The sequence below is a fragment of the Cricetulus griseus genome, chromosome 6, assembly GCF_003668045.3.
Source record: "Cricetulus griseus strain 17A/GY chromosome 6, alternate assembly CriGri-PICRH-1.0, whole genome shotgun sequence".
Classification (NCBI taxonomy): Eukaryota; Metazoa; Chordata; class Mammalia; order Rodentia; family Cricetidae; genus Cricetulus; species Cricetulus griseus.
The window spans coordinates 113,898,576-113,926,452 of NC_048599.1; the positions used below are offsets into that span (position 1 = coordinate 113,898,576).

General features: G+C 39.2%; 1 long non-coding RNA gene across 1 annotated transcript in view; it reads right to left on the bottom strand.

Moving 5' to 3' along the window:
* Positions 1 to 3,009: 3,009 nt before the first annotated feature.
* Positions 3,010 to 27,877, bottom strand: part of LOC113836279 — a 29,276-nt gene continuing 4,408 nt past the window's right edge. The window contains exons 2-3 of the long non-coding RNA XR_003486320.2: positions 11,459 to 11,635; positions 3,010 to 3,277 (exon numbers count right to left, since the gene is read on the bottom strand). This is a non-coding gene — a long non-coding RNA (uncharacterized LOC113836279). The remainder of the gene's footprint in view (positions 3,278 to 11,458; positions 11,636 to 27,877) is intronic.

Sequence of the window (27,877 nt, forward strand, 5' to 3'; positions counted from 1 at the left end):
AAAATTATTCCTAATGACATTCTCCTATTCCCATAGGTCAGTATCTTATCCAGTCATCATCAGAGAAGCTTCCTCTGGCAGCACATGGGGGCAGATTCAGAGACCCACAGCCAGACATTATGTGGAGAGATAATCTAAATGCCAGTGCTCCATCAAACCTCCCTTCAGAGCTCAGTGAATCCTGTGGAAAAGGAGGCAGAGAGATTGTAAGATTCTGAAGGGATGGAGAACACCAGGAAAACATGGCCCTCTAAACCAACTAAGGAAGATGCAAATGAGCTCATAGAGACTGAAGCAACAAGCATGGGGCTTACATGGGTCTAAACAGGGTCCTTTGCATATATATTACAGCTATTAGCTTAGTATTTTTATGGGACTCGTGATTGTGAGAATAAGTGGGTGTGTGACTCTATAGTGACCCTGTTCTTGGGACTCTTTTCCTCCTATTGGGTTGTCATGTCCAACTCTGAATGAAAGTTCTTGCTTCATCTTGTTATATTTTATTTTGTCATGTCTGGTTGTTACCTCTTAGAAGCCTATTCTTTTCTAATGAGAGACAGAAAGGAAATGGATCTAGAGGGGTGGTAGAGAGGAACTTGGACTAGTAGAGGAAGGGGGAAACATAATCGGGATATATTATGTGAGAAAAGAATTTATTTTCAATAAAAAGAAAGATATTTTCTATATGACAAAAAAACATGGTGATCCTACTACCTAGTCACATAAATAAAAAGAGGACAAAACACAAATGCATAAAGATAATAATGAGGATATAGATACAAACATAAAGGGAAATATTAAAATTATGATGCTACATACCACCCAAAGCAACTAATTGCTACATCTCAAAGAAATGGACTACTTTCCAGAGAAATGTAAACAGCCAATAACAGTTCAGGAAGAACAGATGATGAAAGATAAGTAAGAAGTTATCAAAGCCTTATCTAAGAAAAGTGTCAGGTCCTGGGGCCATGTAAACAAGCTTTCACAAAGTCCAAGAAACATCCAGTCTCTCTCTCATCTCAACTATTGTACACACAGAAAATATACAAACATTTCCAAAATCCAAACTCTAAGATCTAGAACTTACAATAGTAGCCAACAAGATGCCTCCGTGGGTTAAGGTACTTGCTTAACCTGATGACCTGAGTTTAATTCTGAGGATCCATGTGGTGGAATTCAAGAACTAACTCCTGTAAGTTGTCCTCTGACCTCCACATATTCCCAGTGGACACACACACACACAGACAAAGCATAACAGCAAGAGGGATTGAGAGATAGCTCAGTGGTTAAGAACACTTGCTGTTCTTGTAGAGGACCTCAGTTCAGTTCCCAGCACCCATATCCAGAAGCTTCTAATCTCCTATAACTTGTATTCCAATGGATCAAAAGCCCACTTCTGATCTTTGTGGGAAGCTTCATGCACATGGTACACCTATGTCCAGGAACACAAGCAAACACATAAAATAAAAATAAATAAATCCCAAATAAATAACATTGCAAAAATGATTAAAACTTTTAATTTTCAATAGATTGAAGAGCCATCGATGAATGAATGGCAGCTAGATGACAGGGCAAGAATAGATGAATGGGAAGGTGGGCAGAAAACTCCTAAATATAGATGTAATCCTTGCCTCATAGTGATCTGAGGTCAGCTGTAGCGGTGTCTTGCCTGTGAACCTGTAATGGTGGCCACATCCCTTTGGGTGTGGCTTCAGGGAGATGGAAGCAGAAAGAGTAAAGTGTGAGGTGTGGTCTCACTTGTGCCAGCTTTTTCTCTTTCTCTTGAGTCATTGGATCTGATAGGAAGGACAGAGAAGCGCTCCCGTGTTTCTTTATTATTATCTATGTAAGTGTTCCCCAATAAACACCCATTTATCATTTATCTTGGGTCTAGTGAAATCATTACACCCTTGCCTTCAGTCAGCCTATGCTACATGAAACCACTTATCAAAAAATTAATGATGATAATATACTACAAAACATATCCAGAATCTGGCCACCTTTAACCATATTTCCAATGATTAGTCTGGCTCAGCCACTATAGTCTAGGTCTTCACTACTGAATGATCTCTTTACTTTTGCCCTTGTGTCCTGTGTATTACTGTCCACACAGCCACCAGAGAATTCCTTTTAAAGTATAAGTTATAGCATGCCACTTCTGTTTATATCCTTCAAATTACAGTCCATTTTCTTTCAGAGTAAAAGTCAAAATGATCACACTGGCTTGTCTCTAAGCACTTAACATGGTCTGCTTGGTAACCAAAGATAGTGCATACCCGACTGTTCCTTCTCCTACACACCTTACTTGTCCCAGTCCTCCCCCTGTCTCTCTTGTAATTCCTTAATGAGAGAAAGCAGGCTTCCACCTCAAGGTCTTTCTTTGTCCTTGCTGTTCCTCTGCCTGAAAGCTCTTCGCTCAGATAAAGCAATAGCTCACTCCCAGGCACGTCCACCGCTGTCTGCTCTATGTCCCTCCAAAGCATTTCACCATCTGACCTAGCACATTTCTTTTATTATATATCTGCCTCCTCACGAATGCATAAATACCACAGGGAGGTGACTGCTCAATCTACTCTTGTATAACCAATGCCTAGTATATACAAAGTTCCCAATCAAAACCAATTGCCAGGTAGACCAAAAAGAATTTTAAGAGTAGATACTACAAAACTGAACAATTTGCAAAAAGAAAAAACACCACACAGATATCATTTAGATTATTTTTTAACATAATTTTCTTCATCATTAAAAACTATAAAGTAGAATTATAATTACTTGTTTTTATACTTTAAAAATTCTTCAAATAATAATTGTTAGTATTGAAAGTAAGAACAAAATATAGCATTGCTTGCCCTGCTTAAGTTGGTACAAGAGGCCTAGAAGGTAGCTTGATTATATGTATAAGAAATATTTTTTAAATATGTATTTATTATGTATACAGTATTCTGTCTGCATGTATCCCTGCAGGTCAGAAGAGGGCACCAGATCTCATTTTGGATGGTTGTGAGCCATCATGTGGGTGCTGGGAATTGAACCCAGGTCCTCTGAAAGAGCAGCCAGTGCTCGTAACCTCTGAGCCATCTCTCCAGCCCTATAAGAAACATTTTTAAATTGTTCTTTTCTTTTGGCTCTGTTCCTGGAGAATCTGTTGTAAGGAGGTTGGTGAAGAATATTCAGGAGGATCAAGCTACAGACACAGTCCGAATTGCCGGGTTTAGAGTCATCTCAAACTGGAGCAGAGCAAAGTCTTCTCCTGGCTGCCGGAAGTTGGGAGAGCCTGTGTCAGATGGGATGGGAGGCTTTAGTATTACAGAATCTGTATGGAGAAATGGGTAGACTCATAACTGAAGGAAAGAACATGATGACTCAAAAAGCTGGAGGCAGCCGGGTGGTGGTGGCACACACCTTTAATCCCAGCACTTGGGAGGCAGAGGCAGGCGGATCTCTATGAGTTCAAGACAAGCCTGGTCTATAAAAGCTAGTTCCAGGACAGGCTCCAAAGCTACACAGGGAAACCCTGTCTCGAAAAAAAACAAAACAAAACAAATAAACAAAACAACAACAACAACAACAACAAAAAGCTAGAAGCCAGCACCAATTATCCCAGTGTGAAGGTATGGCAGTCTATTTTATATAAAGCTTTCTTTACAATATAATTTCTCTACCCTAAGTGTGATTTTAAAATAAATGATAAAAAAATAATTTGTTTTCCTAAAAGGGGGAAATGTAGGGCTAAGGAATGATGGACAAAGCCCTTGGCATGTGTGGGGGCCAGGATTGGAATTCCCCAGAACCCACACAACCCAGGGTGACATAGTGTGCCATCTGGAATCTGAGTGATTCTATTATGAGACAGGAGCAAAGACAGAAGAATCCATCAAAGTTTGTGGACCACTGACATGAGCTAAACAAACAACAGACAGCCAACAGAAAAGAGACACTGTCCCAAACAAGGTGGAAGAACCCGATGAAGACCCCAGGGTTGTCTTCTGCCTCTATGTATGCATGCCTTTCACACACAAGAATCTCTCTCTCTCTCTTTCTCTCTCTTTCTCTCTCTCTCTCTCTCTCTCTCTCTCTCACACACACACACACACACACATACTGATCTAATGATATCGAGGACAAGTAAACAGTATAAAGACTAGCAATAGGCTTTACCAGAAAAATTATGAATTTACCTGTAATAATAAAATATTTTCAATTTAGAAATTAAGCTAGAATTTAGGCTGTAAAAAATGCTAAGTATTTTGGGCATTTGGGTTCAAATGGTACCTCTTTACCATCTTGAAGCACATTAAAATAGAAGTGGAGGATTTTTTTAAAAAAAAATAAGCAAGTATAATTTACCAGGAAGGAGACAGGTTAGTGGGATTTTTACCTAGTTAATAAGTGATTTCTCCAAATTTCTGGGAAATGAAAAAAATGATTAAAAGGGGCTTATCAATAAATGAGAGAGAGGAAAGAGAAACAGCCTTGAGTCCATGTGGAAGGAGCCACAGACAGAAAAGGGGCACATAGTGGAACCCAAGAGAAGATGTGGACCCATAGGTACCGAGAGCAGCCAGGATTCATTAGTTATGAGAAAAGCTTGCAGCATGAAGCAGGAAAGGCTCCTAAATATGTTGTACCTTTACCAGGACCTCACTAGGTGTTGGCTGACTGTGCTCATAAAGAGGTCTCTAAATATTCACCAGCTGCATCAGCCCAGGATGAGTGCTGGGCTCCTGGAAATGGAAGCATATATGCACGAGCAGAATGACCAAGGTCACACGTCTGCATTATCAGTGAGATCTGAACTCTTACCTGTTGGCACAGACAAACCACGGCTTCATGTTGTCTGTCATTATAGATAGACAGAAAACTAGGCCTTGAAGATAAGAATAACTTAAACAGACAATATTTTATTTGAAATTCCAGAAAAGATTACACTTTTAAAATAAGGAAAGGAATGAATGATTGCAGGACATATGAGTGCTTGAATTTTTCAAATATAACTTCAAAAATGTCCATCCCAAGTTGATTAACCAGGCAACTTCTTTCTAAAAAAAAATGCAAGAAGACAGCAAGGCACAGAGAAGAGCATCAAAAAGCCAAACACCCATCTAAGAGAACAAGAAACGTAGAAAATCAGGAACAAATGGAAGGGAAAGACAACCAAATTAATCGCTTAATTACTTTTCAGAACCAAAACAAGAAATGTATCTTCATACAGTAAAACTGCTGTCCTGATGAGGACCAAAACACAGACAACTGTGGTTTAACTTCTAAACCAAATATGAGTTCAAAGACCTCCAAAGAGAAAGAAAGAATTTACAGAAGCAAGAACACCAGGCAGACACCATGATTCTCAACAGCAACTCTTAAGATAAAATTAGGAAAATGCCTTCAATCAGTTAAAAGAATTTTTTTGTGTTGTATCAATCAAGATTTTTCAGGAAAAGAGTAGAGTCCATAAAAAATGCATGGATATATAGATGACAGAAAAATATATGGATACATAGAAACACACATAGATATATAGGTACATAGATGATAGGAATAAATGAATAGATATGTACAATACATGGATGATTTTGATGCATACATGGATGACAGAGTCACACATACACATACCTATATGCATATACATATGATAGAGGTACAAACACACATGCACACATACATGCATGCATACACAGATGATGGCGATAGACAATAGGTAGAGGTCAGTGTGGTGGCTCAGTGGGTAAAGATGCTTTCTACCAAGCTTAATAAGCAGAATTTGGTCCCCAAACCCACACGGTGGAAGGGGAGAACTAACTCTTGCAAGTTATCTTCTGATGTGATGTGTTACGCACTCACACACATTCACACATAGTAAATAAATAAGTACACTTGATCTAAAAGGTCAAGGAGTAATTTAATAAAAGATAGATAGATGATCCAGGCAGTGGTGGCGCAAACCTTTAATCCCAGCACTTGGGAAACAGAGGCAGTCAGATCTCTGTGAGTTTGAGACCAGCCTGGTCTACAAGAGCTAGTTCCAGGACAGCCTCCAAAGCCACAGAGAAACCCTGTCTCGAAAAAAACAACAAAAAATAGATGGTAGATAATAGATCAATAGATGGATGGATGGATGGATAGATGACAGATGATAGGTAGAATACAGATAAACATGATAGACATATAGACAGACAGACATAGATGTATGGATAGATAATTTAAAATTGGCACACACTGTGTGAAACAGCAAGTCTGATGTTTGAGGACAGGACCAGTGGACTGGAAAATGAAGCAGGCGTTGAGGACACTGCAATCTTGAAGTAGACTCTCATTTTGTTCGCAAAATCTTCCTGCTGGCTTCATAAAGGCCACCCAGATTGTTGAGATCAATCTCTCTTTCTGAAAGTTTTAAATAAAGCCACCTACAAATGTAGAGAATGTCTCCACAATGCTATCAAGGCAACCCCCATGTTGATTTTTAGGCTGTGGTAAAGCCTCAACAAGTTGTCAAGTGCAACTAGCCACCTGAATTACACTAGCCTCGCTCTTCCATTGAATTTTTTTGTGTTGTTTTTAAGATAAACACAGGATAGAGGCTGGAGAGATGGCTCAGGGGTTAAGAACACTTGTTGTTCTTGCAGAGTGCCAGCAGAACATGGTCCAAGAAGGGAGTCCTGGGAGAATTCTGAGGGCTTGTGGGAAAACTTCAAGAAAACAAGAGTCTTGTGACCTCAATTTCTTCAAAAGCATGAAATTGTTCTTGGAATGTGTTTTCGTGCCCTCCCAGGTATAGCAGATAAGAGTGAATTTACTTCACATTGTTCATTACAACTGGCTATTGTTATTTGTTTATATGCCTCTATGGAAAAACATTTTTGGCATGTGTGGTTTGTCCTTGTGACTGTACACTTTACTCAGGTGACTCCTTTTAACCCCAGGGTATGAATTGTCTGATGTTCTGGATAAAGTTGGCCATTGCACAAGACTTTCGTCTGCCTCATCTATCAGCTGCCTTCTCTCGGGTCTCACCACCTCTAAAAGTAGTAAACACAGAGGACCCTAGCAATCACATGGTGGCTCACAACCGTCTATAACAACTGTTCCAGGGATTCTATGCTCTCTACTTAATCACTGAGGGCTCCAGGCACACACATGTTGCACATAATGCATACATACCCCATGGGAACCCTAGTAGGTGTGAGGTAGTATCTCACCGTGGGTTTGTTCTAATTGCACTAATTATTAAATAACATCAAACACCTTTTTATGCACTTCTTGGAAGCCAGAATATGTTCTTTGAATAAATGTCTATTCAAAGCCATTCTTTGTATCTATCCATCTTCAAATTGAATTGCCTTTTTACTTTTGATTTACAAGCGATTTTTATATATTCAGAGTGGCACACCTTTACCAGAGACATGATTTTTAAAAACCCCATTCTACAGTTGTTTTTCATTCTCTTGATAGCGTGCTTTGAGGAATTAACCTGTTTAATTTTGACGACATCTAATTTGTTTTTCTTCAGTTGTACTTCAAGTGTCATGTCTACGAAGCATACAGTGTCAAGGTTTAGCCCTATGGTCTCTCCTGTTAATTATATAATTTTAACTTCTATCTGAGTCTTTAGTGTATTTTGAGTTAGGTTTTATACATGAAGTAAATTTAGGAACTCAAGTTCATTCACTTGTAAGCAGATATCCCGTTGTCTCATTAAAATTACTGAAGGCCTTTTTATTAGTAAGTGGTCTTGGTACTCTTATTGAAATCAACTGGCCCAGAGAGAGATTTTTTTTTTTTGGCTTTTGCTCATATTTCTAATCCACCAATAATTTAGCTATCATTGTGCTGATTTGATGACTGTCATTCTGTACAGTTTTTGAAAAGAGAAAATGTAAGACGTTTTGCTGAGCTTTCTCTTCGATATTGGTTTAGTTTTTTTAGGCTTGCCATTCTGAATGAAGCTGACAGCCAGCCTTTTGTGAGGAGCAGACAGGGCTTTGTTGTACATTACATTTGATGCACACCACACTGGCTCTGTCAATTGCTTTGGGTACTGATACCTTATCAATGCCAAGCTGTCTAATCTATTCATGTGTATGTTTTCACTTGCTTGGTGTCCTTTACTTTCTTTCAGCAATGTTTTTGCACATAAGTCTTTCACCTTCATCAGTTACATTTATTTCACAACCATCACTTTATTAAAGTGACATAATCCCTAACTACACTCTAAATACTTGTCCTTATGTCCATAGATAACTTTGGTCCTCACCCCTCATAAAGGAAACTTTTCTTTGCAACAGACAGAGACTATTTCCAAAAAACTACTACTGATCAATATGCACAGCTGTGGAGCCCAGTCCCGTGGCTATACCTACAAAACACTCTCACACCTGAGACTCAGAAAAGGGAGCAAGAGATTGTAAGAGATAGAAGATCAGGGAATTTACTATCAGAGTGTGTCTTCTAGTAATGTCAGAAGCTATATCTACAAAGTCCCATCAACATCACTATTTAGCTGAACAAGGACAACAATAAACATGTCAAAGTGGATGGTGTGTGTGTTGGGGGGGGGCGGTGAAACCTCAACTCTACCCAAAGAACCACAGACAACTAAGGAATTCTGAGAAATAGTCTTTCCCAGGGAAGAAGACAATTAGTTATCTAATACCAAATTCTCAGCCCTAAAAACATAGATACATGTAAAATTTTAGAGACTGAGCATATTATATTTAGTAAAATAGATGCATATTATATATGTATGTGAGTCACAACAATTAATAAAAATAAAAGAGGCGAATTTGAAAGTAGCCAAAAGGGGGGTTTGGGAGGGTGCAGTGAGAGGAAAGGGAAGGAGGAAATGATGTAATTTTATTATAAACTCAAAAATAAAAGGGAAAAGTAGAGATAAACAATAAATAAAAGTGATGTAGTCTTTGGATCCTGCTGGAAATGGAGTGTTTTCTTCATTGCCTTCTTGGATTGGTAATAGGTAGAAATAGGACTGAACTTTGTATATTGATTTCATGTCCCACCATTTTGCTGAATTCCCTTTCCAGGTTTAATCATTTTGATGATTAATTTTAGGATTCCCCATGTATAAGATCAAGTCCTGTGTAAACATAGAGGTTCAATCATGCCTTTGTCTTCTGTGTGGATTTATTTCACCTTTTTGTTTAATTTCTCTGGCTTAAACATCAGTTCCCATCTCAACAGAAGTACCAAAGACAGCCTTTAAACACTGAGTATGATTCTGGTGGTGTGGAGATAGAGTCCTTTTATCATGTTAGGAAGTTCTAAGGGAATTTTTTTTCAACCTGCATGTCTGTAGTCCGCCAAGCTCTCAATCAGAAGTGAGAACAGAATTAAAAGACATTTCAAACTTGTCAAGTCTCAGAACCCTTCTCGCTGTACATCTTTTCAGGTGGAGTTGCTTGAAAGAGAACTACGGCAAAGCAAAGGGGAGCAGCAATCAAAGCAAAGATGAGGTTTCCAAGAAACAATAGATCCATCCAGTCCAGGAGTACAGGAAATGGAGCCTTAAGATGACAGTGAGTCTGGGAAACAACACTCTAAATTATAATACTGGCCAGACTAAATGATCCCACAGAGATCTGGGGTAAAGGCTGGGAGAGGTTTAAGTATGAAAATATTACTCTGTAGAAGAAGAAACTAGACAAATTCAGGCAGGAAGTTGGTACCCTTAGGAAATAATAAAAACAGGTTCTACATAATAAAAAAGAAAGATATTTAAATACAGTGGGGAAGGCACCACAAGAATACTGTCTGAGCTAGTAATTATGAAATTAAACTACAGAATGATTTGAAGGTTGGCATAAGAAGGACACCTTCATTAGAACTTAGCACAGGAAATGGTCTTGGAGTGGCACTCAGGCCATTGGACAGCCTCTAGATAGTCAGCATCCTCCCCACCACAATAATGTTAAAGCCACTTGCTGGCTTGCATTGCTCAAAAATCTACAATGAGGGATTTAATTATGGTTATGGACCACAAGGAACAAGCGACCTATCTAATGAGAAGACAAAACACATGTTTCAGACTATCATTTGGACAAGGATTTCTTTTCAGTTTGGTATCTGTATTAGGTACTTCATGGTAAATAGACTCAACTAACAAGACCTTCCAGATGTGAGGGGGAAGTGACAGGTTTCCAAGGGATTGTGAACACTATCCTCATGGCATCCCAAAGAGGACAGTGGAAGGAAACTTTGTAGAAAGTATTGCTTTGAAAACAAGTGGGTTATTCTTTCATTTCCCAGAGAAGAATGAAGAGCTAGTGCTAAGAATATTTGAGGTGGATAAGAAGAAAATTCCCAGAGAGTTTGCCAGATTTCTCTGAAAATCCTATCACTATTTAACTAGTTTCTAACTTTTGCCTGAAAACTGAGAATGAAATATTGCATCCAATTCATTTTAGGCATAAATTTGAATCCATGAATAAAGTTTTTCATTTTTATAGACGCCACACCCTTTCCCGTTCTCTAGTTCTTTTCAATTTTGTTCTATAAGACAATCGTGCCATTATGCTCCATGGAAACCATTCCATGCATTCTTGGCATCAGTATTTGGTTCTCTTGGTATCTTTAACTCCTATTAATATGAATAGGCATGACATCAGCATCAAAAGGTCATGTAGCTTGGCACCCAACACAAGATATGCTCATAATGGATTATTTTCTGTACACGTAATATATACAGATTCAAAGCTCGCCCAGAATATAAATAGTTCTTGAACATATTCTGTCTTTTTTGAAAAGCAATGCAGTATTTATATGCATAAACCCCCTGATTCCTCCTAGCCATTTTGGACATATGATATGTGACTTCACCAGAAAGGCAAAGTGGAAAGTTAAGCAACGATCCAATGAGTGTATTGAATGGAGACAGCCAGTCTGGACCACATAAGTGGTAAGACATTTTCTCAGAATCTCTTTTTGAAACTGGAATTATCAATACAGATACCTCAAGCTTTTGGTTATTTGTAGGCGTGCACTGCAAATTCCTTGGAATGAGGATAGTAAGTGGCAATATTTACTTGTTTTTAAATAGAAAGAGCAAAATAAGTCCTTTGTAAACAAATGTTGAAACTTCTGAGGTGAATATAGTTAAGATTAATTTTTTTTTTCAATCTGGCAAATGGTGTAGCATAAACTTTAACTGGATTTTGAAGATTGGGTGTTTACAAGATAGAACTGGACCTAACATTTTAGAAGTAGAAGAGCAGGACGAAGACTGATCCTTTTTAGATCCGTGTCTTGTCTCAGAGGGTCCTCTACAAGTTTGTGCACAATACAAAGAACTTTTGGGGTCAGAGCAGAAATGAATAAAAATGAATCCGCACCTTGAATCAAAAGTGAAAGCATGTCTTTTCAGTCCTGCAGTAGTGTAAGCTCTCCCTCCCAGTCTTCTGACACCTTAAAATGACTTTACAGGAAGTGAGGGGAAGAGGCTTACCTTCTAGTAGTTCCCCCATTCTGGCAGTTCTGTCCCAGGCAAGGCAGCTAGCTCACTAGCAGTATCACAGCAGGCTTGGAAATGTCTGACACAGAGCAGCCAGATGCTCCAGCCAGGTCTGTTTCTTGTTTTCTAGAGCATGGTGTATAGACACTACGAATATTGAGATGACATCAGCTATAAAAGATAAAATGCACTTAGAATTAACTATAAGACATGGCCAAGAAGTTATTAGGCTAAAAAAAAAGATCTGTCAGCTATTTTCAATGTTGTTTATCCAAATAGCTTAACTGAGAAATTTCTGCAACATACCTGTATTTCTTGGGGATTTCAGTCTTCTTCATATGTGTAAGCATCTTCACAGCCCACCCTCAGTATTACCCTTCTTAAAATTACCCCTGTTCTCCCTTAATGAATGTGTTGCATCTTCTATTTCCATTCTGTGATGCTCATGAGCTCATGTACTCAACCTTGAAAATTAATTCCCCCCAACATTTGGGAAGATTTCCATTTGACGTCTCTCCATTCATGTACCCATCCATCCTCCCATTCAACTCATTTTTCATTTGGCTCTCAACACACTTCATACATCCAATACACATCTTTAGCTTTTCTGTTTCACTCTGTCTGATCCACCTTGATAGTCTTTAAAAAAAAATGCCACTGAAAAATAAGTCCCCCTTTTTTCTGCTTAGAGAAACAAAATGTAATGATAGGTTTCTTTAAATTCAGACTACACATAGTATGGCTATATATTAAACAGTTGACCCTTTCAAGAACTATTCATCTGAAATCCTATAGATATTTGCTGTTTTGGGCCACCACTGGCTGCTCTTGGCCAGAAGCATTCTGTTTTTAGCCTTTTCTTCTTTCAGCCTCCTAAATGTCTTCAGAGCAAGCCACCAAACCTGTTCATGGATGCAGTTCCTAATTTACGCCATCCAAGCTCTCTTTTTACACTACTTTTGCCAAGTGGATATTTGAGTTGTTCCTTGGCAATCTTCATTTTCCTTAACTCCCAGTATGATTTGACTATGAACTATTCCCCACAGACTCATGTATTGGGGGCTTGGTTGCCAACTGAGGGCCTTTGGGGAAAGGATTAGGCTATGAAGACCTTGCCTTCATTGATGGGTTAGTTATTTATACATTTAAAAACCTGGATGGAGCTGTACTAGAAGAAGCTGTTCCCCGGGATTTGGCGGCATGTTTTGAAGGATGGCTCGCACGGACCCTTTCCTGCCTTTTGCCCTTTCTTTGTTCTCATCCCCACCCTCACCCCCTCCCTTTCTGCTTCCTGGTTACTATGTGGTAAGTAGCCTCTGTGGCCCTGCTACTCCTTGGACCTCTATCTACTCTGTGGCCCACTACTACTGTCTGTCACACAGTGCACATTTGAGTGGATCTGGCCACCTCTAGACCAAAGCCTCTGAAACTGAAGTAAGCCCTTCCCTGCCACAGTTGTTTGTGCAGGGTATTTTGTTGCAGTGATGCTAAGTCTAACACAGCCTATAGCCTTGTCCTTTCTCTTCTCTTTCTAGGAAAAAGCTTTAACATCACACCTCACTAAAACCATAAGCATCATCTGAGTTGACGTATCTGGCAAGATCCCTGCTGTCTTTGCTCTTGTTATATGCTATTTGTTGCAAATCTGAAGGGTCCCCCCTCCCAGCTCATGTCTTATTGATTCCCCTGGGGCCTTGCCTTGCTCTCTGCTCTGCTGTGAGGAAGCCCAATAACTTACCCAAAATCACATAGCTTGTAAGTGACAGAGCTAGTCTTCAAACCCAAGCAGCCCTCTGTAAGCTGCAGGTTTACCCAATGTGCACATGGCCTCACCCTTGGTTATTGCCTTCTTTCTTCTTCCCTCATCTCCCAGTTTCCTGAAGAATGACCTGTCCTTGATTAAATCCGAATTGTTCACTTTTAAATCCAGTTCAATTTTCCGTATTTCCCATCTATTACCTGAAAGGATTTCCTCCAAGATCCCTTCTTCTAAACACTTTCTCTTGTGTACATCATCCTCAACCATTCTAGGAGATTTGTATCTATTGGTAGGGCAGAAATAACAGACGATAACTCACATTTACTATGCAATTGTTAGCTTTTGGAACCTTTGCATTTGAAACAATCTAATTTCCTTCTTATAGCTCTATGAAATAAGTGATAATCCTTTTCCATACCTGAGATAAAAGATTTGCAGAATAAATGTGCTAAGGGATTCACAAAAACAAGAATTTATCTTAAAACAAAGAAACGTATTAGGAACTAACAACAAAAGACAAACCCCAATCCCAGCACTTGGGAGGCAGAGGCAGGTCAATCTCTGTGAGTTTGAGGCCAGCCAGGTCTACAAAGCAGCACAAAGAAACCCTGTCTAAAAAAAAACAAAAAAACAAAACAAACAAACAAAAACAAAGACAAACTTGTAAATAAGCCAAAGCACTGAGTGGATGCTTTACCAAAGAGTGGCAAATAAATTGTAAAAAATAATATCACTGGTTATTAGAAAACCACAGACACACCCTCCTCCAACATACTTTAATGATTCAAGCCAAAACCTAGCAATATTATGTTGTTTTTGTTTTTTAATTGTTGCTGCCTTTTAAGTTATGGTCATCCTGTTCAGCAACTGCAACTCCCACAGACACCAGCAGCAGCTAGGCCTCAAGAACCCAAGCCTGAGGGAATGCTGTTCCCTCAAGCACCGACTCTTTCAAAGTTACTAAGGCAACTTACTTAAATCTGTGTCCCACTAAATAACTCAAGATTCAAAGGTTGAGTTAGAATCCTGCTTCCCAGAGAGGCTGAGTAGCAAGCAGCTCACCTAGTTCACCTCCTCACCTCCCAAGAAGTCCTTGTGCTTTTTCTCACCCCTCCTTATAAACCCTCTCCACCTGGCTCCTCCCTACAACTTTCTGTCAGCTAGTTGCTGACCCAGCCTCCTGACAGCAGGTGACTTTTATTTAATCGAACACATCTTTGCATCATGAAACAAATGCTCCAGAGCATAAACAAAAGTAACACACCTGAAAATAATATTCTACGGCAATATTAAGTGTTGATAAATGTGTAAGATGATAGTATCAGTTTGTTGCCAGTGTGGGTGAGAAATGGAGAGGTCGGAGGTGAAACTGCTTGGTTTCTAACAAAGTTAAGCAAGCATCGCCATCTGATCTAGTAATCACACTCAGACAGCATGCATGTGCACACAAAGACTCACACTCAGATGCTCAGAACAGTTCCAGTCAAAACTGCCAAAACCTGGAAAAAGGAAAATCCTCAGTAGCTGATGAATGGATAAATAAATGCTATTATCAAACCTTATGACTATTCAACAATAAAAAGGAATGAATTTTAACACCTGCAACTATATGCATGAATTGCAAAGACACTTTGTTGCGTTCAAGCAGGTGTGCACAAAAGGCTGTATGTGTCCTACTTTGCTTCCTGTTGCTTCCTGTGACACACAAGTACAAGCCAAGAAGGGACAGGTTTATCTGATCTTACACTTCTACCAAGTCAGACAAGAACTCAGGGCAGGAACTAATGCAGACTATAGAAGAACATTGCTTACTCAATTTGCTGCTTTTTTTCTTCTTCTTCTTTTATACAACCCAGGACTACAATCCCAGGAGTGGCACCACCCGTGGTGGGTTGAGGCCTGCCACATCAATATTTAATCAAGAAAATAAATGCTTCATAGACTTCCCTATAGGAAATTTGGTGGAAACATCTTCCCAATTAAGGTTTCCTCTTCTCAGAGGAAGCTGACGAAAGCCAACCAGTACTACATATGTCATATGTAATACATAATAGGAAACTTTGTGCTAATAAAACCATATTAATAAGAAGATATTTATGAGAAGCAGCTCAGCTGTAGTTTAGCCCAATGCTTGGAGGAAAGGGTCCAGTGTAGAAGATAGGAGGAATCATGGTCAGTGATAAAAATGATATCATAATGGCCAGCTATATAAAGCTATGAAAATAAGCAAGAGTTTCCAAGTAGCTAAATTTTCCTATACATAAAGTATACTCCAATAAAACAAATAGTAAGAAACAGGAAGGTGAGAACATCAGAAAATGAGCAGCTGCTTTAGACTTGCACCAACCTTATTATTGCTTTCCTTTCAGTCCCTAGCCCCCATTCCTCTACAGTCCTTACCTTATGCTGTGTAGCAGTTTCCTCTGAGATTGGAACATTCCATCCTGCAAGGAAGCCCCCTAAAACAAAAGGTAAAGAACTCAAAAGAACTACAGGAAGCCCCTGACACCTATGAGATTCACTAGGCCCCTCCCTTCTGAGAGTAAACGATAAAGACTGCTCAAGAGTCCTTCTCAGACAAGCCAAGCTGCAAACAAAATGAGACCAGACCGCTACCTAGAATCATCAGAAACCATGAAAGCAACTGAGTTACTTGGAAAGGACACTCTCCAACCCCAACCCATTGAGCTGCCAGCACACAGCGCAGTGTGCTCCAGGTCCCCAGCTTCTATAAGCTGTAACCCATGCTAGAGTGGGCCTTGTTGATGCAATTGTCTTTGAGTAATTTCTGCTTCTCTAAGTAACCCATTAAATCCCTGTGAGTAACCCAATAAAAGGCATTGGGTCACCAAGTTGGACTTAAGTGGTGTCTATAGTTGGTCTGTCATGTGAGTAGATGAGTATATTGTGTCTCCCGAGGAATTCATTGTAATGCTACACAACACCTTAATCTTTTCAATTTTATTCCCATATGGGGGCAGTGCTGCAAATAATTTCTATTTCTTAATCATAGAAACTGACTTAAATGAACAGGAGAGACTGTATAGAGTCATGTGTCACAGAGCTTCTCATGACTAGATAAGGAAGTCTGTGTTAGCAACAGCCAGAGCATAGCTATGCTGTCATAAGGTCGGCAGCCAGGAAGCACTAGCCAAAACAGAGCCTGAGGCTTGGTTACTTAGCCCTTGAGGTTAACATATTTGCTCCCTTGTCATTTCTACGGTCTGGATTTTCTAATTCTACCTCACTGTCCTTAACATATATCTCTTCTTCATGAGCCACCTAAATACATTTTGCGAGATAAATGGAATACAAATAAAGGAGGTAAGATATTATAATGATGGCGGTGCTTATGCTAATGGTGCTAGTCTTATATATGGTGAGGTTTGTGGTAGTTTATATTCCATTTATAGTTCTTTTCCCAAAGCACAGAGGTAATTAGTATTTCCCAGTACCAGTGTGTAATGCTCTTCTCATTGGTTTTCTTACCTACAAAATAAAGTTAAACTTATTTCTGCACTTGTGAATGTAGCCTTGTTTGACCCTTTTAATCGGAACACTTCCCTGCTCTTCTTCAGGAGTGGCAGTAGCTTGATACACAGTAGTCACTCTAGGCCCTCTGTACTCCTCTCCTTTGGACTGCCTCAGTGAGCATCTTTATCTCTAGCGTCTGTTCTAAGATGACCCTGCAGGTTCTAATGATGCCCTGAAGGGTTGGGATAAGAATGAAGCTAGGGATTTATCCCCCTGGCTCTCCTTATGCCAATCTACAAGTTAACTGAATTTCGCTTTCAGAAGTCACACAGCTGTGAGGTCCCTCTGTCCCTGTCCTGCACTGCAATGATTGGCTCTAGCTTCCAGGGAGTGCTCCCTCCCCTTTCTTCTGCAGGCCTAGGTGTGGTGACATAACTCTGAAGAGTCTTATTATCACTTGTTTGTTTCCCCCAGACATGCTACAGTACATCAAATGATGGCCCCAAAGTGGTATGTCCACATCCCAACCCAAGACAGAACCTATGACAGTCTAATTTGGAGAAAAGATCTTTTCTTTTGCAGGGATGATTCAGTTAAGGACCTTGAAATGAAGAAGTAATTCTTAGCTGTCTGGGTGGGCCTTAAAGTCAGTGACAAGTGTATCACAAAAAGATTTGATGTGATGGAAGAGAAGATGTGGGCAGGGCAGAAGGTAACATTAAGTAAGAGCTTACAGAGATGTAGCCAAGGACATCCAGAGATGCCAAGTGCTACTAGGCCAGGAAAGGATTGCCCCTTGAGCCTCCAGAGGTAGTACAATTCTGTTGACGCTTTTAGTCCCAACTTCTGGCCTTCAAGCAAGGAGAGGATACATTTCTCTTGCTATAAGCTATCAATTTTGTGGTGCTTTGTAATAGAAGTCTTGAAAAACATGTACACCTGCCCATAACCTCTTTTATACACAGACCCTCTTAAAGCTCTTGCCAATTGCCATTTGTGCACTCCACCATTCTCCCGACAAGATCAGCTTGATGTGTCTGACAAGGACAGAGTGTCTCTTCGCTACAACTCTAAACTCTAACGGTGTCCTAGTAACACAAAATGAAAGTTGGTGTTTATAGCTCTTGCTCTTATTAAATAGCCTTTAACTTTATATACTTTAATAACTTTCTTCTCAGCATGCATTAGGTCTAAATGAATAAAATAAGCTGCAACCCAATCTTGGGGGATCATGGGGAGAGCTCCGTAGTAAAGAAATACCATTTTAAAAATATTCCGTGAAAGTTATTGCACAGTGGGAGTTGATATTTTAAAATAAAACTGTCAGTTTCATGAATAATAATTTTTATTGCTAATTTCCACAACAGTGGTTCTCATAAAGAATACAATCACTAGGTGGCCTTCTAAAACAATCATCACTAGAGAGGTCCTAACAAGGCAGTGGCATGACTATTATTTTCAGAAAGAGCCAGGGCACAGTTGAGAGGAGAGAAGAGTGTTAACACACTTCCTGGGAGTGCCAGGTGAGCAAATGGTGGAAGAAAATGCTGGAAGCAGTGGGCCATATAAGAAGGGCCAGGTGAGTGGTTTCTTGATACCAGAAAGTACTGTTTTTAAACAAGAGCTACAGAGTTCAGAGCACTAAGTACTAATAAAAGAACACAGGCCTGGGGACTTTCAGGAGAGTGTCTGGGACACAAGCCAGCTCAGGAGGGTCTGCTGACTACTGATAAGGGTCTAGGGTGCTGGGTCAACTTCCTAATACACAAACACTGCCTTTTTCAGAGCAGTGGCCTTGGTGCTGGCTCTGCAGTTTAACTCCTGGGAGCTTTTAAATGTTGCCAGCACAGGAAGGGCCATCCCAGACCAAGCAAGTCGGGGTTTGAAGTAATGGAGTCCAGGCAACACCAATGTTAAAATGTTCCTAAGTTTTTCTAATGCATATCCACAACCAAGAGTCATTGTGGAGGGGTCCACCAACCAACTCAGCTTAGGCCTAAATCCAACACATTCACTGTTTTCACAAAAAGAGCTTCCTGGGAAACAGCTGCACCCATTCACCAACCAGGATGCTGTCAATGGCTACTCTCCAGTTATAGCAGTGGAGCTGAGTCCCTGCTAAAGACCAGGTGACCCACAAAGATGAAAACCGTAAGTCTCTGGCCCTTTCTAGTTAGTTCCCCAACTCGCAATGGAGAGAGTTGCTACTACTTAGCTTCACTGCTTTCAACATTTTTTATGGAATACATCTTTACAGTTGGAAACTGTCTTGTACGTTTTAAGGCACTTAATTGCATCCTTAACCTTTGCTCTATATTCCAGTAGCACCCCCTCATACCCAGCTTTGATAATGAAAATGCCAAATATCACATGGTCATACAAATGACCCTACTAGAGAAACACACTGTACATTACCGAATAAATGGATAGTCGCTTCTTGTTGTTCGTGGTAGATAGTTCTGGAAAGTCACTGCACACAGATTAGTGAAAATTGAGCCATGGTGTATATGCAATGTCAAGAGACTGTACTATAATTTCACATGATCAACAAATTCATCTTTTGTTAAATTTGCCAAGTCTTCAGACCTGTTAACCAGTTAGTAGTATCTGTAGATCATCTGGCTCCTGGACACTCGTAAAATACAAGATTTCATTGTCCTTGGGGAGTTTTATGTATTTTACCAGAGCCTAATGAGCAAGATTTACTATTTTCTGTGTTGTCTTTGTTTTTATTGTGCCATCTGACTTGGACTCTTACCCTCCTTTGCTGTCTCACTGTTACCTCTCAAAAATTTGTTAGAACATGCAACCTAAGGTCTGGCTGTTCAAGGATTTTACAAGTCAAGGGACTAGAACAAGACAAGTTGAAGTGGTTCCATTTTCTTAGAACAAGGATATCATTCTGGGAAGCTCAGAAGGTTCTGTGGCATGAACGGAGAAACCAATTGTTCTCATGAAGGCATACTTTATTACACAGAAACAGACGATTTCAGAGCAGGGAGTGCTTCCTACTGTGGCTGCCAGAAGAGCCTAGAAAACAGATTTTGTTTTGCTCACAACAAAATTAATCATGTGCAGAAGGGTTCGATCGCATTGACGTTTCTTATCTAGTACCTGTGGCTGCGTATCAGTTTCAGTACAGAAACAAACAGACGGGAAGGCAGGAATGAAGGGGATGTCTGCTTTTTATTCCCAGTCTTTAAGACAGACATTTGATGTGAAAAAGAAATGAGGAAAGCAGACCTATGCTAATGTTGATACTAGAGGAAAAGAATCTGTTTTGTAGGTTGATTTATTAAGTCTAAATGGAAGCAATTGATGCAAGGTACGGTGAGAAGGTAAGTATAGTGAGAGCCTCACTAGAGAAGCACCTGGACTGTGGCCTGGGCAGCAGAGAACACAGGCTGATGACAGTGAGGGACATTCATCAGTTGTAGATTAAATCACTGCTTCTGTTCTTGACTAATCTTCATCCTTTTAAGCCTCCTCTAAATTTCAGCTTTATGATTATCATCTATCTACCTATTATATATGTGTGTATCTATCATCTATCTACCTATCTATGTATCTATCTATATATCTATCTACCAATCTGTCTATCTATCTACCTATGTATCTATCAATCCACCTGTCCATCTATCTATCTACCTATGTTTGTATGTACCAATCTATCTAGCTATGTATCCATCTTTGTATGTATCTATGGGTGTGTATGTATGTATGCATGCATGTATTATGTATGTATGTATGTATCTATCTATCTATCTATCCACCTGTCTACCTACCTACGTATGTATGTATGTATGTATGCATGCATGTATCTATCATCTATCTATCTAGGATCCATGCACATGTGTGTATGCTTACATGTAGAGACCACCAGACAACTTTGGTTGTCATTTCCCATGATTTTCAATGTCAGGATTAAAAACCTTAGCCACCACAATTGACTTAAATACAAACAAACAAATAAGCAACAACAGAAAACAAGACAAAGGTTCTGGGGATCAAACTCTGACCCTCTTACTTGCAAGGCAAGCGCTTTATTGACTGAGCTATCTTTCCACCCTGATTTTCTTATATTTGAACTAAAATAAAAGCCAGTGGGAAGCAATTAGCAGAAAACCAGCAGAATGAAAGGAGGTCGTTTGTTTTCTCTCCAAAGCCATCTGACCTCACTGGACAACAATAAAACTGAACTCTGTGTGTGGAAGAGGTAGGAGGTTGTCACTACTGTGTACCTTAGATATAACCTAATCCCACTCAAGCAAGAAAGAAATCATTAGGATGAATAAAGACATATTATCATTCCTCTTAAACATCATTTCTTTCTAGTCAAATGTCTCCAGACACATAACATATGTATTTACACTTTAAAATTTTGAGACTATTCATACAAAGTATTGATGGTGTATGCTGTAAGGTTATGACATGACATTATGCTAGGATATCTAATGCTGCAGAAAATGGGAAATACATTTGTCTCTGTAATCTCTATTTACTGTTTCTTAAAATTTAAATTCATGAAGGATGTCTACAATTTTAAGAGATGTGTGGAGGTTCCCCATTCATAATATAAAAATTTAACTAGATGTGGTGGCTACTTTCTGAAATGGAGTTGCTGAGCAAATAAGGGACACTCCCAGGCTCTGCATCTTGTTAAATGTAGTCTCATCTGTCTGGCCTGGCTTGGGTGTGGCCTCAGCTAGAGACAGTGGGATGGACTAGAACAAATGACTGCACACACTCCTGACTTCTGAGGAAACCACAACTCTAGAGTGTTTGGGCAAGGATACATGCCAGTGGATGAGAGAAAACCTCTTCTGAAATGTCACTAGCTACCAGAATGTACAAAGTAACCCATTCTTCACTCCCGTGGATTTCTGTCACTGAACAATACCTAGAACAGAAGACTAGCATGTCTGACAGTCATTGTAGCAGTCATGATCCTGCTACAGAGGATTGCAGATCTCCACATACATGTGCAAGTAACTTAATTTTGAGAAAGTAAATCTTCTGAAGATCTAAGGGGAATATTGCTTTTTAAGGGGGTTCTTTTTCTTTGAAAACTCATTTAGACTTTGCTTTCTTTATTTGATTATATGCTAATTTTCAAAAGCAAGGGATGTTTTTGCTGTTTAAACCTCACTGTCAAGTTTAAGAACTTTTTCAATGATTGAACATTTAACAAGCATATCTGTCATACCACTACTAAAATTATAGCTGTAAAACCTCTACCATGTGGGACAAGCAGATTTAAATGAAGAAATGGGCTGGGAGCATGGTTTAGTGGTAGTGTTTGCATTTGACTTTGATCCCAGTAGCACCAAAAAATAAATAAATAAGAAAGAAGTGAAGAAAAAAAAGATATAATTAAAAGAACATTACAGGAGAATGATGGAGCCTGAAGCTGAAATTGTGTATTTTTATCATTACAACAATATAAAACTGTCAGGAAAATCTTTGTAAAGATTAGGATGGCTACAAAGGCAATGTCACAGAAAGTTTATTTAAGTGTACTTACTGACTTCCAAAGTAATTATGAAATTAAACCAAATAGTCATGTCTTTCTGTAGCTCACTGTTTACAGTGAAATAAGGCATTATGTACAGGGTATGAATTCAATTCCAGTCCTGATTTTTCTGTCACAAAGTTTTGACAAGATATAACCTTACACAGATTTATCTTATCATCTCCAAATTCAAACAGTAACCTCCATAGCAGGGTGATTGTAGGGATTAAGTGAAGTAAGGTTTTGTAAGTGGCTGACATTGTGTGAGAAGCACCAAGTGTAAGACATGGAAGTCAAATGTGAACCAACTAGAAAATGACTGACTAGGAACTGTTTGAGCATACTTTGCCCATTCTCTGTCAGCACCAATTACCCAAGGACTTAGTAAGTGAACAAATAAGTTGGTAACCCAGAAATTTTCAGCCACGCGTCTTCCTGCACAGCACAAAGAGGTGCTAGCTAGCTCTTTCAGAACAGTAAAGACCAGCCTTTCACAGAGTGGAGACACCCTAATCACTGCACACTGCATGCACAATAACCCCAGAATTGCATTATCCAAGCATCAAACCTACTTGACTCTAAGCATCAGGATGCAGGGATTGTTTTTCTGAGTACTAGGTTAGATTTCCTCCTTCTTAGGCCAAGCATCCTCCCTGTCCAAAAAGTTCCACCACAAGCATCTAGACAGCACAAGATTACTTGCATTTCATTGTCACTGCTGTGTGGATCACAGTATATACCCAGCACAGAAAATCCTGACAAGGACTGGATGGTTTACAACCACTGCATTCTGCAAGTCACATACAGGAAATGGAAACAATTGAGGCTCATATGAGATGGAATTTAGTCCTCTAGACAGATTTACAGTCTTGCTTATGCTCCAATATCCATTAGAGGGAGAGGCCTACAGACATAGAAAGGTTCATGCAATCCTAGGAACATAATTTGATGGAGAGTAATATTCCCCAAAGTGCAGGGGAACAGCTTAGTGCCAATCTAATTGAAAGCCACCACACTAGGGTGACTTTTAGATCCCCAGTGTTGTTCACTATCTCCTTTTAGTGACAAAATGAAATTGGAAAAATTCTCAGTTCTGGGAAGATAGAAAATATGACATGATTATTAACAATTAAAAATACAGAGAGGAAATTTAAAGTGATTTTAGAGATATGTGTGAAACAAAGCACTTTAATAGAAAAATAAGAAGGCAACATTAATTTATGTTCAGAAATTAAAATAGTCTCTAATGACACACTAGGAGGAATGATAAGACAGGTATAACACAAATAAACGGGCTTGAGGTCATAGTGAAACAAGTTAAAGATACTGATGCATCAAAAGGGACTTGTCTTACTCTTCTTTTAAATAGTAATACAACATGGTAGTCCTTCAAAGGAAGGAAGACTACAGGACCTTGGCAGAGCACATGAGACAACACAACACATTCAACACCTGGGATTCTCAAACTGAGTCACAATGCAATCAATCGCAGGAGACCCAGAGAATACATCTCATTATTCGAAAAATATGTAAAGCATGTATGTCCTGGGTTATTTAGTCAATAGAAATATATTTAAAGAGTTATTTGTCTCATGGAGTACAGACTAAATATTACCCATGTTCTACAGAGCTAAAGGTGTGTTCTTTATGCCAAAGATTACATTCTGAGAAGGAAGTGATTTCTTGATAATAAAGTGCTTTTATTTTTGATACTATGAACACTGCAACTTTACTCTGTCCTCTGATCCATTGTTTTTTTTGTGTGTGTGTGTGTGCATTTTCTCCTGAAATGATCCCACCCCCTCTCTTAATTTTTACTACAACTCATACACCATGGATGACTCCCAAGTCTCAATCCATCTCTATTCTTTCCTCTTTACTGCAGGCTCACAGATACCAATGCCTACTATTCACAGCCACTAAGATGTCTACTAGTATCTCAAAAATCAGTGTTCCTACAAAACAAATAACTAAGAACAAGTGCAAATGCACTATTCACAGTAGCCAGAGATGCAATCAACTCAAATATCTGTCAGCAGATGCATGCTTAGATGAAACATGATATATGTATGTATGTGTAACAGAATTCTATTCAGCCATTAAGAGGAATAAAATGCTGACACCGTATTGTGGACGAACCAGCAAAATAGAATGCAAAGTGCAAAGAGATGGACACAAAGGTCATGTGATATATGGTTGTGTTTAAATGAAATATCCACAATTAGTAAATCAGAGAGGGAAAGCAGACTGCTGGTTTCCAGAGGCTATGAGAAGAGGGGAATGAGAACAACTGCTTAATGAGTAATCTTTTGAATTAGCATCCCTGTGGCATATGGTGTTTACTGCATGAAGGGGTAGAGTGAGTAAAGCAGTTAATAGAAATGTACTTAGTGCACATTGTTGTAGCAGTCATCTAATATCCTACCTCCTTCATATGTAGTCCCTCACTGCAGTATTTCTCATAGAATAAGGCAGAATTGAGTGTATTTCACTTCTGAGGTGAGTCTATCAGAGATACTACAGCTTCTGTCTTGGTTAGCCATGTACTTAGGCACTTTCCCGTTCATCACTCACCTTTGAAGCAACTAGCTATCCTGTGGTGAGTATTTCCACATATATGCACACATCAAACAGTCTGTCAGCAAACAGCCTGGAACTGGATATTTTGGCTCCAGGGAAACTTTCAGGCACATTCTCCAAGGGATCACTTGATCTCACGAGAGACTTTGAGTCAGCTAAGACACCCCTAAATTCTTGGCCCTCAAAAACCATATGAAGGAATGCATTTTGAGTGGCTGAACTCAGGAAACAATTATCAAACAGTCATTGGTAATCAATATTATTAGGATATAGTCCTTATTTTATTACATTCTAAAGATTCAACCTCTTTATACTACCACAAATGGGATTAAGTTTCAATACATGAATTTGAGAAACATTCAGACCATAACAGCAAATGCTTGCCATTCTAAGTCCTAAAGAACTATTTGTAATTTTAAATTATACTTATAGGAGTATATAACATGCACACAGCCTAATCTTTTTGCCCAGAATTCTCCAGCTTTAATTCTACACCCACTCTGTGTCAATCAATCATCTCCCCATCTTCTAGGCAGGTTCATATGATTCAAGTTCAGAGAACAGCTCGCACTCGATGCCGTGGGAGGGATACAACACCCGACTTGAAGGAGCTCCAGGTTAAGGACAGAGTGAGCCAGGTGAAGGAGTTTGAAAGGCACACAGAAGCCCAGCGCTGGCTAGAGTTGTACAGTATGAAGGCTGGAAGAAGCCGGAATGGAAGAAAAGGAGAACTCAAAAACAGAAAGTAACTGTGCAATCTTAGAGACGGAAGGGCTAGGGAAGACATGAGTCATGAATTGTGTTAAGAAGTATGAACTGCCAGTGCATCTCAGAGTGTGGTGAGATGTGAACACTGTAAGAAGTCTTACATCCCTCTTCATGATCTTCTGAAATACACATTGGTATAAACAAACTACTCTTCTGTAGCAACAACATACAGTGTCCGGGGGAATCTTTTGATGTTTAGTTTTGGCAGGTGTTTTTGTTTTGACACAGTCTTGTTATGTGGCCCCAAGAACACCATCCTCCTGCCCTCAGGTCTAAGGTGCTAAGACTGTAGGTAAAGAAAATCACCCTTGATGACAGGGCTCCACAAAATGAAGTCTGAGTATAAGCATATGCAAATATCAAACCAGAAGATTTATACACAACCTTTCTTGAAGACTGTAAAAAAAAAAATCCCTATTCATGAAGAAGTCCCACCATTGATGCCGGGTATTGCTTTCTTTACTCTGCATTATTTGTTCAGCCCTCTAAGAACTCTGGCATCTATATGTAGTAGACATATTTTATCGTATAGAAACATCATGGCATTTCTTTTAAAATGTTTTGTACATATATTGCAGACATCCTTCATCAAGGAGTATAGGAGGAAGACAGCCAATCAATCAGTAGTTTCTACTTTTTACATAAAATATTTTTCTCATGAGCCTAAATCCCACAGACAACCGACTAATACTAGAGCACAGGGGCTTCTGGTAGCAACATGGCTACTTTTATCCTTCATTTATTTCAATACTCTCAGACAAATGGAATCAGATAAAAAGGCATTAATCGAAAATAATTTGTTTAGTCTGCTTATGATTTACTACAATAAAAATATTTATCTTTGTTTATAAATGAAACTAGATTGAGGATCCCAGAAAAAAACAGTTTCTGCCTCCAGGATGTCTTATGCAGTAACATAGACAACTTATCACCCATGTAAACTCCTTGCTGCTGACCCATTCTTACTATATACCTCTGTGAGACTTTTCCTCCATGACTTAAAATTCCTAACCCAGGTCCCGGTCTCCTCCCTATTCTCCTTCTTTCTTTGTAGATTTGAACTGAGTTTTGCCATTATCTCATCTCTGTAAGAATCCTTGACCCTAAGTCTCATGAAGCACATGCCAATTCCACTGTCTCCCCAATGTCCTGCCCATAGAAAATGCTCCTTCAACACTGACTAAGGTGTAAACACAAACCCTTGGGGAAAAGCACTCCAGTGGTTTAGTTTAGTTCCTGCTGGAAATCATCTAGATGCCAAATTTCATCTGGAAGCTTCCACAGGTTCTTTGCTACAAATGCGGAAGCACATAGAATATATTTTTAAAGACTTTGTTACTATTGTAATTTAATTTTAAAAAAGCAGCATAATTTTAAAAATTTTAAAGCAAGGCATGATTATCTTTGCAAATGACTACTTAAAATCTGGACAAAATGCATGAAAACCTGGAACAACCTTAATATGCTAAAAAGAAAAGAAAAAACCAACAATAACTATAGAAGACTATTTGGGTTTAATAAATGTGACCAGGTACTAATTCAAAGGACTCCCATTTATCAAAGATGGGACAGGTTGAGCATCTTTAAAAATGATGATGGTCAAGGACTGACGAAACCCAAATTGGTTAAAGTCTATGAAATCAAGTTGTTCATAATGATGACTTTTAGAGTTTCTTATGGAAACAAAAACAAAAACTATTCTGAACTTGTCAAATAAGGAAAACTTATTTAAGTTAACCAAAGAGTTGGAGAAAGAACTCCTCCATAGACACTTTCCAAATAAGTACAGGCAGAATACTACCCCAGTTTGTAACTCCACTGAAATAATATGTTTGGTTGGTTAACTTCTGAATATTAAAACTAGCCTACAAAGGGTTGATGGGTACCTTTATAGTGGATGAGTCAGTCTGATAACGGCCACACTTCTAATAAACCTTAATACCATCACTAAGAACAAAACAGTCAGACATCATGTCTTTGGTTGTCACTCAGGGCACACACCCAATGTCTGGTTTGTAGCATAAAAAAATAAAAATCCGAGCTGGGCGATGGTGGCGCACGCCTTTAATCCCGGCACTTGGGAGGCAGAGGCAGGCGGATCTCTGTGAGTTCGAGACCAGCCTGGTCTACAGAGCAAGTTCCAAGACAGCCTCCAAAGCCACAGGGAAACCCTGTCTCGAAAAACCAAAAAAAAAAAAATAAATAAATAAAATAAAATAAAATAAAATAAAATAAAAATCCAGAGACTGATATTGGTGTTCAGGCTTAAAGCTGAAGACCAGAAAAGCAAAACTGCCAAACCACTAGGTCTTGCCTTTAC